Source organism: Pan troglodytes, chromosome 15 (genome assembly GCF_028858775.2).
Source record: "Pan troglodytes isolate AG18354 chromosome 15, NHGRI_mPanTro3-v2.0_pri, whole genome shotgun sequence".
Classification (NCBI taxonomy): domain Eukaryota; kingdom Metazoa; phylum Chordata; class Mammalia; order Primates; family Hominidae; genus Pan; species Pan troglodytes.
In genome coordinates, this window is record NC_072413.2 from 73,996,997 (window position 1) to 74,016,053 (window position 19,057).

At 45.2% G+C, this 19,057-nt stretch overlaps 1 protein-coding gene across 6 annotated transcripts in view; it reads left to right on the forward strand.

The window, feature by feature from the left end:
* Nucleotides 1-19,057, forward strand: part of IFT43 (intraflagellar transport 43) — a 98,513-nt gene that overhangs the window by 53,665 nt on the left and 25,791 nt on the right. The gene's annotated exons all lie outside the window — the stretch shown is intronic.

Genomic DNA, 19,057 nt, shown 5'->3' on the forward strand with positions numbered 1-19,057 from the left:
CTGATCTCACGCAATCCTCCTGCCTTGGTCTCCCAAAAGTGCTGGGATTACAGGTGTGAGTCATTGTGCCTGGCCTGCCTTTTTGTGGAGTGAAGAGTCTTTGACCTTAAAGCTCAAATGTAACTAAGTTGAGAAAGGTGGATCATTTCAAGAGGGCTGGAAGAGAGAAAGGGAGTGGGATGTGGAGACAGTATACATTTTTAGATTTTAGTCTTTGTATAACATCGTGTCTTCTTTTGAGACATTAGAACTACTGGTGAATTTTATTTATTTATTTTTAAATAAAAAAGAAACATAGTATAGAATTCAAAAGATATGAAAGAGTGGGATATGAAACCTGAGTCTCTCTCTCCCTTCCTGACTTTCTCAGGCACCCAGTTTCCTCTCCTGGAGGCAACCACTTTTAACCAGTTTTCTTCGTGTTTCTCTCCAAAGGTACTCTATGCAGGTTAATATATTCTCCTCACCCACCTACAGACACAAATGGGAACATATGCATTCTGCACTTTTAAAAAAATCTCTAACAATATTTCTTGCTGATCTTTCTGAATCTCAGTACAGAGTAGAAGAGCTTCTTTTCTTTTTTACAAAAGGGTCTCACTCTGTCACCCAGGCTGGAGTGAGGTGGCGTGATCATGGTTCACTGCAGCCTTGACCTCCCAGCCTCAAGCAATCCTCCCATCTCAGCCTCTTGAGTAGCTGGGACTGCAGGTGTGTGTCACCACACCCAGCTAATTTTTTATTTTTTTGTGGAGACAGGGTCTCACTATGTTGCCCAGGCTGGTTTTGAACTCCTGGGCTCAAGCCAGTACTTTGGCCTCTCAAAGTACTGGGATTACAGGTGTGAGTCACTGTGCCTGGCTGAACAGCCTTATTTTTAAGGGCTACAGAGTACTCCAAAATTTCCTGTCTCAATAAAAGTAATGATAGGCAGGCAATACATGTGATATTTTCCCAGACTGAAAAAACCAGACTTCTATTGTGTATTCATGTGATAGCATAACATCACCCTTGGAAAGTATTGTGAAGGCTTTAGTATGGTACACATAGATCCCATAGGCTAGAGAAGAGGTATGAAGGTGCATCAGCCTTTTTCTCATTGAGGATTTGGGTGAGCACTTTCATGCACTTCTACTTGGGTTGATATAGTGACATTTGGTGCAGAGCAAGCAGAGATGTTCTAGGTTATGTTCATTGCAGTTTAAGGCCTCGGATGGCTAGTGACCAGTGTCACACAGCCCATTTACTTAGGCAAATGACTAAGCATGAAATCTCTGGACTCTTGCACTTCTGTTGAGTGCTTCCCATTCAAAGGGGACAGCAGTGTGTCCCCACAAGCCCTGCTGCAGCAGCATTTGGATACTTTGCTTCCCACTCTGAAAAGCGGAGCAGTCCTCCTGACAAGTGACCCCAGTCAGTTCTCTCCCTGGAGCAGAGGGGAGCACCCGATCCCCTAGGGAGGTGGCTGGAGAACAGGTGGGGACTCGAGATGAACTTGCTGCCTGTGCATGTGTGCCAGGGAAAGGACAGCTGAGACCCTGAGGCCACACACTGTACAATTGCTGTACCTCTAAGGGCCCAAGTCAGCAGAACTGTTTCCCAACTGCCTGTGGGCTGGCCTTGCAGGGAAGGCTGTCGAAAGATGGCCAAGTGCAGGCACAAACCTTACCTCCCTGAGAGCCTGCTCCCACCTTCCTCTCTGGCCTTCAGCTTTTCTTAAGTGAAGCTACCCTTGACCTTTGTTGTAATTAAAGCCAAGAGTGGTTCTAGAATGGGTTCTCAGGATGTCCTGTGAAGGCTTTGACTTTTGACCCTTTACAGTTCTAGTTTTGCAGAAATGAAAATGCTCTGGTGACTAGAGCAGGTCAATTATTGGAGCCAAGAGTAGTATTGTAAAGTTGGAGGGTCTTAGAAGGTCAGGAAAGAAATGAGTGGCCCATGGAAGTGTCTCTTAAATGATAACAGCCAAAAGCACAGCCACCTATGGAATATTCCTTTGTTTTTCTGGACTGGTAGAAAGTGCAGGGCTTGCAAGAGTAGAAAGTTAGAGCCAGTCTCATCCAATGTCCTGTGAAATTGTAGTGTTTCTGTTAAGTGCTTGCCGGGGTCTTCTTGAACCCCTCCAGCTGGGGAACTTGGTAGAAACAGCCCCACTGATTCTGTTTTTTAATAAAGTCCTTTTTAGTTGTACAAGCAAACTGGTAGCTCTTTAATGACGTAAAAATTCAAACAAGACAGATAAAGCTAAATATGCCTAAAACTACTATTTACTCTGATCCTAGCCATCTCTCTAGAAGTAATTACTGGAATAGTTTGTTGGTATCTTTTACCCACTTCAATACGTGTATGTACAAAAGTCTGTGTTTTTTTTTTATGTAAACAGATCACATTAAGTGCCTTCTGCATCTTACATTCTTTTTTATCTTTGCAGTAAGTACATCCTAGAGATGTTTTAGTACACGTAGATTTACTGCAGTTTTCTTACTGCTCCATGATAATCCCGTGGTATGGATGCACTATTCCCCTGTTGGTGGACATTTAGGTTCTTTCTTTCTATTTTTGCCATTATCTGTCCCCTGAGTTTTTTTAGACAGCTCTAGACTTTAGGAAATTTGCAGCTTCATCCTCAGAAACAGATTCTGGCTTCCACGAAAGTGCTGCAGAACCCATTTGTGGAGAGCCCACATGTCTTGTCCAGTCCTTGTGTTGTATGGATGAGGACACACACACACACACACACACACACACACACACGTACACACATTATTTATTGTGACTTCTTTTGCTGACCACTGTGCTAAACACAGTTATCTTTTTCCTCAAAACAACCCTATGAAGTAGGTGCTGTTATTATCCCTGCTTGCAGATGAGGAAACTGAAGAGTAAAAAAAAAAAAAAAAGTTAAGTAACTTGCTCAGAGTCATACAGCTAGTGAGTAGCCAGCCAGAATTTGGACCCACGTAAGTCTGATTCTAGGGATCATGGTCTTATTCTCAGTGCTTTGCTGCCTTCTGTTTTTATGCCCCTTGACACCCGATACAGCATCTTTGCCCGTGGTAGAACCTCAGCAGATATTCCCTGAGGGCTCTTTTGACAAGAAACCAACATGTTCAGCTTGTGAGAATAATAGCAAGGAGTGCATGCATGACCTAAGCCCTTCCTAGCATCCTTTGGCCTCGCTCTCTGCAGAGTTGTGCTCCAGCCAGCTGCCTGACCCACCAGAAGAAGGTGAGTGCAGAGGATGCAGCCTGTGCTTAGGGGTACTGGCCAAGGCCCTGCCAGCCCTGCCATTAAAAGGCTTAATTAGGCTAGTCATTAAGTTCAATTATGCGTTGGAAATGATTGTCCCTTCTAACCCTGCAGTGCCCTCCAAGAACTGGATCCATTCCCAGGCAGCCCGCTCAGGAGCCAGGTTCTAGTTACAGGTGCACCTGTAAAACTGCTTCTGGTTTCGGGGCCTGTGATGCCATGGCAGACTAGGGCAGAGTAGCCCAGAGCGAGGCACTCCAAGTACATGTTAAATCGGGTTAGGTTTCTGCCTTTGAGGCCATTTCCTAAGTGCCACCTTCTCTTATTGGGCCACCTTTTCCCCAAGTGTCATTAGGAGTCAGGACATCTGCCTGTGCAGTGGGCACAGAGCAGAGCCCTGGGCTGGGATGAGAGGAAGAGAGGTGTAGTGTAGCAGCCCCATGCAGCCAGCTCAGTGCCCTTGGCCTCTGTCTCTTCAGCCTTACACACAAGGAGTCTCAAAGGCCCTCTCCAACTCCAAAAGGATGTGTGAACATCTGAAACATACTTTCTAGATGGCTTGCTTGAAACGAGTCCTTTTAGTTTCTGAGTTATTATATTACCTTGAAGCAAAACAGTTGACAAGCATTGAGGAAGGGCCGGGGCCAGGTGAGTAGAGGCATGAATGAACCACCACAGTGTTTAGGATGAGCACACCAGGCTTTGCAGAGGGGAGTAGAAGGGTAGGTGGGCAGGGTGGAGAAGAGCTCGTGTGCAGGGCCTGGAACTCCAGGCAGGCCCTCCTTTTTTAGGAAATAGGAGCCACTGCAGTGTTGACAGGTGCATGACTGGTGGTGCAAGGTATCACGATTTTTTTTTTTTTGAGACGGAGTCTCGCTCTGTCGCCCAGGCTGGAGTGCAGTGGTGCGATCTTGGCTCACTGCAGCCACTGCCTCCTGCACTTCTGAATGCCTTTTTGACATGGGACAACCTTGGGGTACTTGCAGATGTAAAAATAAATCTGTTTCTCCCAATGTAGAGTCCTCTTGGCACAATGTGGAAACTGTTTTCTCCTACTATACCCTCAGTGCTCCACCTCTGACACCAGATGTATAGAAGTTTTTCTCCATACCCTATAGCCAGTTCTGCAGTGGACACTAGCTGGCTGTTCTACAGTTTTACTCAATTCTGACGCTATCTGCCTGGAGTTAACATCAGATCTCACAGGTTCAGAGCTGAGTCCCACAAGACTGTCCCACATTTCCAGTGCCAGTTGCAAGCCCTGGGTTGTTTTACCTGTGCTTCTGAACCACTGGCTGTAAATCAAGTGTTCTTATGACCCCCTTTCCAGCTTGATTAATTTGCTAGAGTAGCTCACAACTCAGGGAAACAAACACTTTACTTACTATCACCAATTTATTACAAAGCATATGTTATTTCTCTTTTTTTTGTTTTTTTTTTTTTTTTTGAAACAGAGTCTTACTCAGTCGCCCAGGCTGGAATGCAGTGGTGCTATCTTGGCTCACTGTAACCTCCACCTTCCGCCCTATGTGCCTCAGCCTCTTGAGTAGCTGGGATTGCAGGCATGTACCACCACGCCCAGCTAATTGTTGTATTTTTAATAAAGACCCAGTTTCACTATGTTGACCAGGCTGGTCTCGAACTCCTGGCCTCAAGTGATCCGCCTGCCTCAGCCTCCCAAAGTGTCAGGATTACAGGCGTGAGCCACCATGCCAGGCCACAAAGCATATTTTAAAGGGTGCAAATGAAGAGCTACATAGGGCAAGGTTTGGAAGAGACCCAATTGTAGGAGCTTCTGTTCCCATGGAGTTGAAGTGTGCCACCCTCCCATCACCTGAATACATTCTTGCTCTCCAGCCCAGAAACTCTCAGAACCTAGTTGTTTTGGGTGTTTATGGAAGCATCATTATGTATGCACAATTGATTAAATCATTGGTCATTGGTGATCAGATCAACCTTCAGCCCATCTCCTCTCCTGAGGTCAGGGAGTAGGTTCCCCTGGTACCAGCCTCCATCCTGAGACCATCCAGGAGTCCCCCCATTCATCTGTCTCCCATCAGTCATTCATTAGCATACAAAAAGACATAACACTTTGGAGATTCCAAGGGTTTTAGGAGCTATGTGCCAGGAAACCAAATATTTACAGTTGGCCTTTAGAACTGAGAAAGTCCACTTATAGGAGGATTTTCTTCTGCCTCCACCACCCCTGAGACAGCAAGGCCAACCGCTCCTCTTCCTCCTCCTCCTGATCCATTTCCACTTAATGAGTAGTAAATACATTTTTCTTCTTTCTGATTTTCCTCTAGCTTACTTTATTGTAATACAGTATATAGCACATATAACGTACAAAATATGTATTAATTGACTATGTTACTAGTGAGGTTTCCAGTCAACGGTAGGCTGTATGTGGTTAAGTTAAACTTCAACTGTATGGGGGGTCTGTGCCCCAACACCCACATTGTTCAAGGGTCATCTGTATTTGGATGAAGACTAAATATGTATTTCTTATTATAAATCACAATAACACACTCTTCTTAAGGGCTCACTCATCCTCATTCTTTATAGCAAGAATTCTCTTTTCAGGCTAGACAAAGTTGTGGAGAGGGTCTGCTCATCTTTTTCCCCTGGGTTTGCCACCTTTTTCTCTAGCAGATACTGGCAATGTGTCTCATTCGCATCCTTAGAATTCTTCTCCTCCTGCATCCATTTCAAATCATTGCTTTCTCTTCTGAAACCATATATGAAGGTTAACTAATTATAATTATGTGAGGTTGCTTTTTCCATAGGATTTGTATTCCTTCCTGACTAGAATGAGTTCTCATTTGAGATGTGCTATAGTAATTGGAGTTAAAAATCTGCAGTCAACAGAAAATCCCATTAACAGAAGCTTAAACAGAAAGGAGTTTGTCTCACAAAAGGAGAGGTCCAGGGCTTAGCAGCCCGGGGCTGTAGGCACCCCCAGAGCCAGGAGGGATGGAGCTCTTTCCCTTTCTGCCCCACCATCCTTAGCGTGTGGGCCTTTGTCACCATACTCGTGCCTCCTGGTTGTGGGATGGCTGCTATACTGCCAAGCCTCACCTCTGTTTTCCAGGCAGAAGAAAGAGTGATGTGAAAGTGACGGTGAAGGGCTCTTTCTTAGCAAGAATTTGTTTTTTGGAGGTGAGGGAGAAGAATGTGCTGCATCTTTCTCACGGGTCTACCCCTCAGCCCCAGAGAGGCTAGGAAACAGATTTTTAGTTGGGCTCATTGTCACCCCAAACAAAACTGGTATTTGAATCAAGATGGGAGAGACGACTTTGGGTGGATGCCAAGCTATTTTCTGTGGTCTGACCCTATTGAGCTGAGTTTCAGAAGTCACTGGATGAGACTGCCCTACTATAAAGACCGTGTCATGTGATGTGGAGGGTTAGGTGTGTAGGTAGTGCAGAAACCATTTCACCTAATTCTAGAAGCTTCCCAGAGGTGGAGAATCCTTTAGAAAGATGTGAAAGCCAGAAAAAGTTGCTTTTTAGACAGGAATAAACAGAAGTGACTGAAATGAAGAAAGGGAACCAAGAGGCAGAAAAAGTAAAGCAGAAGATGGAAAAAAATGAGAGGGCTACCTGCTGAGAAATTGAGCGGTAAATTAATTGTGTTGTGGAAAGCAGTGGCCAGCTGGTGGGGAGGCTTTGTGAGCGGGACAAAATGTTTCTCATGTGGGGCTGGGGGTCTGTAGATGAGGTCAACAGGTCAGGTGGCGAGGGCAGGCTGCTGGACTTGCCAGTGAGGGTGGCCTGGACAGGTTCAGCAAGGGAGGCAGCAATATGTGCAAGCAGGGGAAGTGGTGGGTCCCCAGAAGCAAAAAGTATGTAGCCACTCCCCTGGGCACACCCAGCCAGCACCCATCTCAGGGTGGGGATCAGTTACAGGATTGAGGAGAAAGACGCCTCAAGCAAGGACAAGCAGCACAGGGAAGAGACTGGATGAGGACCACCATCACCACAATAATGATGGTGGTAGCAACAGCCACTGTTCACCGAGCACTTCCTGTGTGCCAAGTTCTATGCAAAATGCTTTGCCTGAATTAACTTACTTGATTCTTAGAACAACTTTGTGAAGTAGAATTTGATATTATCACCAGCTTGGCAGAGTTTAAAGTGACTTGCCCAAGAGCATGCAGCTAATGAATGATGAAACTTTGTTCTGAAGCCAGAACCTATGAAACTTTGTTCTGAACCTGTAGCCAATTCCTGCTGCTATAACAAAGTACCACAGTCTGGGTAGTTTATAAATAATGGAAATGTATGTCTCACAGTTCTGGAGTCTGGGAAGTCTGAGATCAAGGCACTAGCAGATTCAGTGTCTGGTGAGGGCTACTTTATACTTCCAAGACGCCTTGCTGCTATGGACTCACATGGCAGAAGGCAGAAGGGCAACAGGGACTAGCTACCCACCAGCCCTTCGATAAGGGACTAATCCCATCCCTGAGGGTGGAGTCCTCATGGCCTTGTCACCTCCTGAATACTGTTGCATTGGGGATTAAGTTTCAACATCAGTTTTGGAGGGGCCACATATATTCAAACCATAGCACCCTCTGAATCTGGAGCCCATACTCAGAACCACTGGCTTCAAGCTAGTTGTTTAAATTGGGGCCTGAGATTAGAGCTCAGCACGTATACCTTGGCTGGCCTGATTCTGAGTGATTGAGCCTGGGGTTCTTAGAGTCCTCTCTGACGTGGGGAATAGGAAGGTTGGTTTCTGAGTTCCCTCTGTTTGGAAGGTTTAGCAGGTCTATGTAGCTATCCTCTTTCCAGCTGCTTGGAGAGAAAGGAAATAAAGAAGTCATATTAAGCAGGAAGAAAACAAATGGAAATGTTAAGAGCAGGTTAACTGTTTAGGAGAGGAGTATAAAGGGGAAGTAACATTTCTGTGTGCAATCGGGAAAGTTGTAGCAGGTCTGACAACAGCTAAGAAAAAGAGAAACAGAACAAGGAGGAAAATGCCTTAAATTCTTAAGTAGGAAGAGAGTTTGGGTCAACTTTGTTTTGCCTAAAAGTAATTGAAAAAGGGAAGAGGCAGGACTGCCCGCCCGCCTGCCCGCCTGTCCGCCTGCCTTCCTCCCTCTGTTCCTTCCCTCCCTCCTTTTTTTTTTTTTTTTTTTTTTTTTTTTGTCATTGCAGTTTCCAAACCTGCACACTACACTGTCTTGATTGAGATTTTTAGGGCTGGATAAACCAGTTGCAAGGAAGGGACTGCGTGGGGGTTGTCAGAATGGAGAGCAGTATTAATGGGGAACAGATGTGGGTGGGGGCCAGAATCAAGGGGAGGCAGGGTTGGTGATCATTCACAGAGCTGGGGAGAGACCTGAGGAGCTATGGAGTCTGGTCCCTTCCGTTTGGAGATGGAGAAAATGAGAACTAGGGAGGTTAAGTGACACTGAGTTATAGAATCTTAGAGTTAGAAAGGCCCTTAAATGTCACCTTGCCCCACTGCCCAAGGTCGTACAGCTAATTAGTATAATAGAATGTGCCTCTCGTTCTGCAGCCATGCCCATTCTCAAACCTTGAGCGCTGCACGCATTTATCTCAAGTTCACAAAAAGGCCATGCACTATACTATTTGTGCAAGAGTGAGTCTGTTAGAATAAAATTGTCTTTACTGCTATCCTCTGGGACCCTCACAGAATTGAGATGTTGATCGTATGAAGCAATCTTATTGAACAAAAAAACTTCCAAGGAAAAAAGTTGTGTCCCCTGAGCCAGCCAGTCTCTGCTAAGGGGGACCTGCTGCTTTGCAGAGTGAGCAGCTGAAAGCCAGGAGGGAATGATTAGAGAGGCCAACCATTGGTTAAAATTCTCCGAACATAAACGATCTCCTTGTTCTCCCTTTGATGGATTCGGTCTCTCAAAAATAAAATGCATCTGTGAACATCACACCTACTTCTTTCCTTTTCTTTTGAGTCCTGTATGGAGAAGTACCCAACAGCAATTTTAATATAGATGAAACAGGTTGGGCACACATAGGTATAAATATGCATAGGAAATGGAGGCCCCTCACATCATCCGAGTTTTTTCTGGTCTAGTGGGTCGGTCAGTGATTTTACTTTTTGACCCATGCTGCCCCCACCAGAGCTGAATACTGATGGCTACACCAGTTTCTCCAGGTTTCACAGCACCCATTGTAAAAGAGCCCACGTGTTGAAGTGGCAGGGTGCCATTGGTTCTTATTTACCAGGGATTCACCAGGGTGGGCCCTGAGCCTCCCAGGAGGCTGCCACACATGGTCCTGTGCTCCCCCAGTGGCTCGCATGCCGGCAACCAGAACTGAGGCACCTTCTCTTCATGTACCTCATGACTTGGGTGAGTCTCAGTGTATTTATGGGGTTTCGGGGAAATCACAGAATGTAAAAGAACAGAAGCAGAGAAGATGGTGGGTTAGTTACTAGAAGGAAATCTTTACAGGTTTCCCCATTATAGAGCAGAAACTTCTGTACAGGAAAAGTAAAAGATCCACTCCAGCAATTAAACATGAATTGAAATAAAGGTTTCCAGAAGCACTGAGAAGTTTGTCCCTTGACTTGTGGCACATGGTTTCTACTAGTCTCAGTCACCACATCCAGTCTCGTTTATCTCCATCTTCCATCCTTGTAGCTCGGTTTTCCCAAGATTCGTGTTTAGTCCCAAAGTTATTCTTTTCCACTAGCTTTCGCATCCTCTGATCATGCCAATGGAAAAGTCTCCATTTACAGCCAGTGTTTCTTTAACACTTCTCTAACCCTACTAATCTCCCCTTTTAATACAAAATAGGCCGTACGCTCTTGGATTTTTGACAAACAGCAATGTCTAGCTAATAAAGTTTGTAGTTTTTAAAAAGCTGTGTGTGGTTTTTTTTTTACAATTATTTCCCTATGGCTGGTGATGATAGCTTTCCATGAAGATATAGAGTTTTCTTTTAAAAAAAATGTATTAAAACCAAGGAATCAATTTAAAGAAAATGCTAAGTGGTTGCAGAAAGTACATAGCTATAGCAAAATTGGTGTAGGTGGCACTTGGAAATGGCAGACATTTGGGGAACACTCATACAGCGGTTCTTCTTAGCTGCTTCTCCCCACCCCCAACCCCCTTCTTTCTCCCAGTGGGAAGAATAAGAACTTCTTCCATTTAACTGCTCTGTGCTGCTTTTGTACTGCAGGATACAAGGTAAGTTGCATAATATTAGATCATTGAGGTCTCTATATGTGGGCATAAGTAACTTGAAGGGGGAAAGCAAAGAACCCATGGTTAATTTCAAGCCCCAAAATCCCTCCTGATCCCTGATCAATGTCAGTGTATGTATTTATAGAGTTGACACCAGTAATACCAACTTATTTGGTCTTATTGCTTACCCACTCAGCCCTGACGCCATTCTCATCTCCAGCCACCACCTTTTCCTTATTTCAGCCACACCATGTCCCCTTCTGTTTTCCGAACACCTCGGCCCCTGCGTGCCTCTGACCTCTGTTCAAGTGGTTTCCCTCCTGCAGCTTTTCTGCCAATTGCAAGCCTCCTCATCTCTCCATTGGCAAGGCTTCCATGAAGCCTCCGCAGATCCCCAGCTAGAATGGCTGGTTCCCTCTTTAGTGCTCCTGTGACAGTTTGCTTACACCTTCCTCACTTGTCCTGTCAAATCTGGGGCTCAGTAGAATGAGGGATTGTGAACCTCAGTTTCCAGGTCCAGCACTGCGTCCACTGGCTTCGGAGCCTTCATTAGATCTCTTTGAGGACTCCTGGTCTCCACTTCTTCATCTAGCAGCTGACAGTTTGGATGTGGTGGGAGTGTTTGGATGTGGTGGGAGTGTTTGGATGTGGTGGGAGTGTTTGGATGTGGTGGGAGTGTTTAGATGTGGTGGGAGTCTTTTGTTTGTTTTCTTGGGTTTTGTTTGTTTGTTTTTGAGATGAGGTCTCGCTGTGTTGCTTAGGCTGGTCTTAAACTCGTGGGCTGAAGTGATTCTCCCACCTTAGTCTCTTGAGTATCTGGGATTGCAGGTGCACACCACTGTACCCATCTGGTGGTGAGAGTCTTTTTGGCCTTACAGTATGTAAGTTTATGGAGGTGTTAGTGTTATTTCTGTAATGTTCTTTTCTCCTACCAGATTGTAAAATCTTGAGCAAAAGATCCCCAATTCCCAACACCTCTCACTGCCTAGTAGATGATTAGTGATCCAGTAATGGTTTCCTGAATAAAAAAATGTTCATTTGAGAGGCCTAAAACCTCTAGAGTTCTAAACTCTGCTGCCTTTTCTTGATAGCAGGCATATTACATTTTATATGTTCCCATAACTGTAGCTACTTAAAGCGTTTCTGTGTATTTCAACCTTTTTTCACACATTTAGTTTGAAGCAAAACAAAGCTGTCATTTTTAATGTGAGCAGCAGGGGGCAACATTCTCCCAGGAATTGCCTTGTGATTCACTAGGCCTTGGCAGTGTAAAGAGAGGACATGGGCATGAGTTTTTTATCAGTCTACCAGACATCTTACTGATGAACTGTGCTGGCAGGAGCTAAATATGATCTAGCGTGACCTAAAACCCCAGAGTGCCAAAATTTGGGTGTTTGGGAATACCTGCCTGTTTTAAAAGAAGGAAGAAAATACGGTACCTAGCGGCATATACTAGATGCTAAACACATGAGTGGCAAGAACTAGGAACTGAGGGGAAAGAGGGTGGTGACTTCAGCTTTCAGGGGAGATTTAAATGAGGAGAAATCTGTTGGACAAGGAAAACTTCAGTTCATGAGAAATATCTAGCTTTTAATGAGTATTGCAGGTGTGGGGGCAGCTTAGAGCAGAGGGACCCCAATTATCCAGTGTACCGCCTGGGATTGAATGAGCAGTGTGGTCAAGATGACAATGGCAGATTTCTCCTTTCCTCACATTTGGGTTTTCACTGCAAAGGCTCATTTGGCGCTTCACACATTTATAAAGTAGAGCCTTGGTTCTGGATTTGTTGGTGGCATTAGATGATCCGGGAATATTGCCTTCTCTCTCTCATGCCTTGGTAAAATTTACCTCAATGAGGTTTGGAGGCAACTGTGAGATTTTTCTTGGACATTTAAAAATTATGAGGGTAGAAAACCTTGCAAGAAAATGGCATTTTGATTTTTTTTTCCTCCAGAGGAAGAAATTTTCACTTGACATTTTAAAAACGTAAAGTAGCTTTGGCATCAACGTAGTTGGTATCCCTTTCCTGCTCTTCCCCTGGCCAGTTTTTCTTCATGCCTTTGGCCCCTGGCTGCAGTTTTGTCTCTTTTGTAATGGGAATCATGCAGGTGCCTTCCTATGGCTTTGGCGTTTCTTTCACCTGCAACAAGTTATAGTCAGAACCATTCATCCAAACCCTTCACATTCCTCCCCAGGTCGGAGTGATCCCTGAGGGATGGACTCGCATAGGGCCTTCCACGGGCACAGGCAAGGCTCCAGGTGCTTGGCACTTTGGTCTATTTTAAGCCTGTTCTGCCTTGCAGCAGGGAGGTGGGTCTAGGGTCCAGTATGTGCTGTGGATATTAAGAGACTTCAAGGACGCTTCCCCCCATTTATCTCGGTTATGTCCCCTGCTAAAATAGGTTAACGGTGTCTAATTAACCACTGAACATCGTCATGCTGCATAAAGATAGCATCCTGGCTGTTCTCTGAGCCGTGGTACTTTATCTCCATTTAGATCTCTGCAGCATTCCATTAAACTCGAGAGAAACATTTTAACTGAGATGATGTCTACATTAGGGCTGCCTTTTACCCTTCAGCACATAACCCATGTAGCAGCAGTTAAGGCCTCTTCTGTCTGGTGAAGGGAATCCAGGTTGTTTTGCGGCCTCTTCCCCAGAAGTTCATGGGGTCCCTGCAGTTGGGGGTCATAACTACCTGCTAGTCCCACTTGATCATGATGGCCAGATCAGGCCCCCTGATGCAGCAGGGAGGAGACAGACCCTGCAGGCAGGAATAAAACTATGAGGATCCAAGATTCTGCCATGGTCCCATGTGGCTGAAGTCACAGATGTGCCACTGGGATCCAGCTTGTGCTCAGCTGCCCAAATCACACCATCAAATGTCAGTGTGGGCTCCAAATGCCAAAGAAAGGGATTACATTTGAGCAAAAGAATTTCAAAAAGGGAGGAATATGGAGAGAAAGGTGACTTAGCTAGACGGGATCTCTTTTTTGCCATGATGCACACTGTTGCGTTGTAAATAAAACATATAATAAATCACAGAACAATTAAACCAACATTAACTACCAGATCATCAGGACTGACAAAGCTACAGCCCTACTATAAGTTGAAAAGTTGTCCCCGTCCTGAAAATATTAGTTGGATTTGAAGCAGAGGAGCATTTCCCATGCTGTTGAAATGCCCGCATGTCTCCATGGTGTAAGGGTTGGGAACTGAGCTTTGGAGTCAGACACCCTGCTTGCATTCTGGCCCTACCACTTTCTAGGTAGGTAACCTTAGGCAGGTTACTTACCTCTCTTGAGCTCCTCCTCTGTGAAACAGAGAGAATAAAATAAGGTACTATAATACTGAAATAAGATAATGTATACTGTATAGGACATATGTGATTATATAATTGTATAATAGTATTATAAATACTATAATGACAGTGGCTGGTGCCTAACAAGCTCAGTAAATGTTGACTGTTGTCATCAGTCGTCATCCTTCTTAGGGCAGGTTTGTAGGGGAAGGGACAGCACAAAGGAAGGGTGGGCTGAGGCCTGGGACTGGGCTTTCTTTCCCCTGAGAGTTGAGAGTGGGTGCGCTGAGCCAGGCAGGAGAGGCTAAGCGTAGGTCAGAGAGAAGCTGGGATGAAGACCAGGAGGGGACTGGGTGAGTGTGGAGCTGAGGTACTGGGCTTTAAATGCAGGTCACAACAGCAAGACAACCGCCTTCACCTTCACATCGTCTACCTGAGAAGCCAAGCTTCTGAGTCCTTGGCAGCTTCGTGGCTGAGCATTGTAGGCAATTTGGAAAGGGCCATCAGCCCGCCGTGATGTGGGGAGGGGAAGCCAGTCTTTGCTCCCTCACCCTGCTCCACGAGGCGGAGGTGAGAGAGAACGTTTACTGTCACTGTCCCAGGTTAAAACTTCATTCTGCAAAATGGCCAAAGCAATCAGTGAGTGATGGAGTAGCTCTTAAAAAGAAACCTGGCATTTAATTAACTTTTCAAAGTGCTGATTCAGCAACCTCTGTGTTTTACATTTTGAATATTGAACGAGCATCTCTAATCGGATCTGGATTGCTCTGGGCCTGGTGTGGTGGAGAACACCTGCTTAGTTTTCATGAACACCACGTACTTGGGCGTGAATTTCAGGATCACTCAGGAACAGAGACTTCGCCTAGTGGACCATTCAGGCCCCTTGCTATTTCTTCCTCCTCTCATCCTTTAGGTCAAGTCCATGTTCATTAATGCTTCTGTTAGAAGAAAGTAGGCAACTCAGGAGGAGAAGGCAAATAAGTTTCAGTTTTGCTGCTTAGCAACTGGAGTATTCAGCTGAATGTCTCAAGGCTTAGGGCAGGGAGTCTCGTCTACGTGACTAGGTCCCATTTCTGGAAGTTACTACCTCAGGGGGATTAGGAGTAAGCCCAGCCCATGTACACTGAAAAAGCTTCCGGGAGTGAGTCTTGTGCACCACTGTTGAAGAATGACTAATTTAAAAGATTCTCTCCAGCTTCCAATTTGCTGTCTATACCATATCGTGCCTTCCATAAGGAGAGGAAGTCAAGAAGGGACCGTCTACACAGTAAATCCAAGCAGATGTCTGGGTGCCTTAGGGATATTAGATAATCAACTGGTATCTTCCTTTGAAAAGGCTTGAGGCAAAGTGTTTGGAATCTAGGGTGAAAGTTGGGAGACATGGATTCTAGTTTCAGCCTCATCACTAACTAGCTCTGTGATTTGGGTGAAGCCCACAGCCGCAGTGCCCAGCGTCCCTCTCTGTGTATAAAATTGTGCTGCTGAAACCTGCTTTTCCTCTTCTCCAGAACTCAGCCGAGGTAGTGTTTGTAGATGTGAATATCTTTGAAGAGTATTGAAAAGTGCTCTGTGTGAGGTGATCTCGCTGGAATTATGATTTGCCAGGTTCCCCAAACTTCTAATAGCCACTTTTGGGGAAAAAGGCACAGGGGCCCTGAGTACAGAAATAAACCGGCAGCCCAAGGCTATACTGATCTCAGCTCTGCAGACAGCCTGTCAGAGGGCTGGGCCCAGGTCACACAAGCCTCATCGACAGCCTCAGTTTCCTCAGAAGTTGGGAATGAAGTGTCTCTGAAGAGGTGCTCCAGGACCCATAATTCTTTACCTCAACCTCTGTCCTCACACAGTCTGGGAGGCAGAACTTCCATATCAGATTCTTCTCTGATTCCCTACCCTGTGGACTGTGGTAGACTACTGTGTTTTAGGTTCTTGTTTGTTTGCTTGCTTGTTTGTTTTTAACCTGTCACCAGTAGTTTAAAAATACAGTCAGGGCTGAGCACAGTGGCCCATGCCTGAATCCCAGTGCTTTGGGAGGCAAAAGCAGGAGAATTGCTTGAGGTCAGGAGTTTAAGAACAGCCTGGACAATAATACAGTGAGACCCTGTTTCTACGAAAAATAGAAAAAAAATTAGCCAGGCACGGTGGCACGCACTTGTAGTCCCAGCTACTCAGGAGGCTGAGGTGGGAGGATAACATGAGCTCAGGAGTTTGAGGCTGCAGTGAACCATGATCTCAACACTGCACTCCACTCTGGGCCACAGAGTGAGACCCTGTCTCTAAAAAAAAAAAAAAAAAGTAAATTAATAAAAAATAAAAATATACTTCATGACTGGGTATGTGTATATATAAAACAGGAAACAAAACGTTTACATAATACCTATTCTTACTATTTTCAGCACATGGTGTTTTCTGTGCTATTAAAAAAGAAAGATGAAAGAAAAATTTTAAAAGGAAAGGAAAGCTGGTGGTGAGCCACTAAATTGGTTTCATGGCTCACTAGTGGGTCATGACCTGAAGTTTAAAAAACATCGTGCTAGATTCTGTGTCTTTTGCTGGGCTCCTTGTCACTGCACTAGCCTGAGGTGCCTTTGAGGACCAGGCAGATAAAGTAAATCTGTGAAATGGGGTTTTATTTCAGAATGGTACCTTCAATCATATTCTTGAGATACATACACAAATTATTTGCATGTTCGCATTTCTATAAAGAAATATACTCTGCCAGTTTTCCTAAAACACGCTCCCCACTTTGTCTTTTTGCCTCCTCATATTTGATAGCTACAAGACGTACTTTGCCAGCCTCCTCACTCCTATTGGAAAACCAGCAGTGCAGATCATGTAATTCAGGACTAGTTCTGGACCCCCAGTGTTTGGGAGCAGTGCGGGGTCGGGGGAGCTCAGGTTCATCCACTGCACGTCCAGTATTGCCAGGCTAAAAAGTTAAACTAAAAAGTTAGAGTCCAGAAATTTGGATTTTTATACAAAATCTCCCCATTTTGGCAATGAATTTACATTAAAACAGAACAAAACAAAAAATAGACAGCAGTATGGTTTAGACCAAACTCATCTGCAGGCTAGGTAAGGCTGGGAAGCGGCCAGTGTTCGGTCTGTGACCCAGATCAGAGGCAGGGCGCACCATCCCACTCAGTGCGCTCCCAGAACCCGTTATTTCTGGCAGAGAGAGAGAATGAGAGAGAACACGCCACCTGAGGGCATCCCTGCTGCCCGTCCTTGAGGACTCCATTTGATCTTTCTTCCTTCCTCTGTTGGGAGAAAAGGGAGAGGGGAGAGTCCTTGGGCTCCCCCTAGAGTGAGAGAGAGCAGGATGTGGGCTCAGCAGCAATTAAGCTGAATATTAAACTCATCCCCCTTTTGGATGTTGAGTGGATAAATGGCAATTAATCAGCCTCCCCCCAAAGATTAGCATTATCATTATTGTTTCCTTCAGACAGAATCGCCACTGGTTTTGCCACCGCACATTGTGTAGGGAAGGAACGATTCGGTCATAACTCCTGAGGGTAATTGGAGACGAATATGTCTCTTATGTACACAACGAAGGCGCCAGCCTTTCTTCCTAGCCTCTTTAATCCCGGGATTCTTCTTTTATCCCTGTTTTCATCCAAGCACATCTACCCTTGGTGACATTAGCTGTGTCATTCGGACAATGGGGGTATAGAGTTTAACTTCATGAGGACAATTAGAGGCATTGGTCCTTGGGGACGGCGTGAACTGGGAAGACAGCTTCTGTCCTCCCACACAGACAGAAGGTGGCTTTGATGGCTACTGGGTGCTCTTCCTTTAGGATTCCGTTTACTTAGAATAGGCATTGGAAGCCTATAGCATCCAGCAACACCAGGCTGGGGATGCCCTGGGCACCCTGCAGTGGTTTCTCTTTGGTGCCTCCCACTACCCATTCTGTCTCCCTCTGCCCTCATAACCTTCATTGCTGAGTCTCCTTTTTCTCTCTTTAAGGGTCAGAAACTGCAGCCTGGGAGATTCCCTTAGAGTTGTTATACCCTGTTCTTCCAGCTTGACCTACCCATTCTCCCACCTCACTTCAGCCGTCATTCTTTCTTTTTAAAAATAGTACAGTTGATAGAGTCTAAATTCCATGGAAAGCAGTCTATTTAAACTTTGACTTACTTTTTAAAATCATTTTTAATTTTTTTATTTTATATTATTAATTTTTTTTGAGACAGAGTCTCACTCTGTTGCCAGGCTGGAGTGAAATGGCGTGATCTTGGCTCACCGCAACCTCCACCTTCCGTGTTCAAGCGATTCTCCTGTCTCAGCCTCTGAGTAGCTGGGATTACAGGTGCCCACCACCATACCTGGCTAATTTTTGTATGTTTAGTAGAGATGGGGTTTCACCATGTTGGCCGGGCTGGTCTCAAACTCCTGACCTCAAATGATCCACCTGCCTTGGCCTCCCAAAGTATTAGAATTACAGGCGTGAGCCACTGTGCCTGGCTGAAATTTTTATTTTTTAATTGACAAAAAAAAAATGAATGTAGAATTCTACTTTCGGCAGGGGGAGTTATTTGCGTTTTGCAAGAATTGCTGGTTGGCTCCTCGAAACCAATTCTTACTGGCAAGGCTGGTGGCCCACCCTGTCAAGGTCTACATCCTGCCTCCAGGCCATTTGCCGCCCTTTGCCCCCATCCTTTGCTCTTGCTCATCATGGTGCTAGATTTCTGACTTCAAATAACTCATTTAAAACAAACAAACAAAAAACCCTACGATAACAGAATAGTGGAAGTTTTCAGACATACAAAAATGTAATCTCCATGTACCCAATATTCAACTTTAATAATCATCAACATTTCGCCAGTCTTATTAGAAAACTTCACATCAGTGTTTCTCAGAGTGTGAGTAGTGACCCACTTAGATTAGAATTTAAAAATGCATATTCCTGGGCTGCCCCCACCCACCCAGACCAGCTGATTCAGAAATCTGCCTGCCAGGCCCACCAATCTGTGTATCTAACAGGCCCCGCGGATGGTTCTTATGCACCCTGACGTGTGAGAACCACTACCGTAGATACGCGTGTATCAGCCAGGCCCTGTCACTCCTCACCCACCATCACTCAGAAGGTCCTCTCGTCCTTCGTGTGAAGGGCACAGAAAAGCAGTTCCAAAGTCTGAAGCCTGAACTGCGAGGCGAGGGCATCCCTTTTTGCTCGTTGCAAGTCGCAAGTGCTGACAGCTAACAACACCAAATAAGACCCAGGGTCTCAGTCCTAAGAAAGCACTCTATAAATCAGTCAGTTAATTGCTGAAAGAAAAGAGGGCACTGAATCATCTGTATCTATTTGAATTTTAAGCCACTCGCTCAACC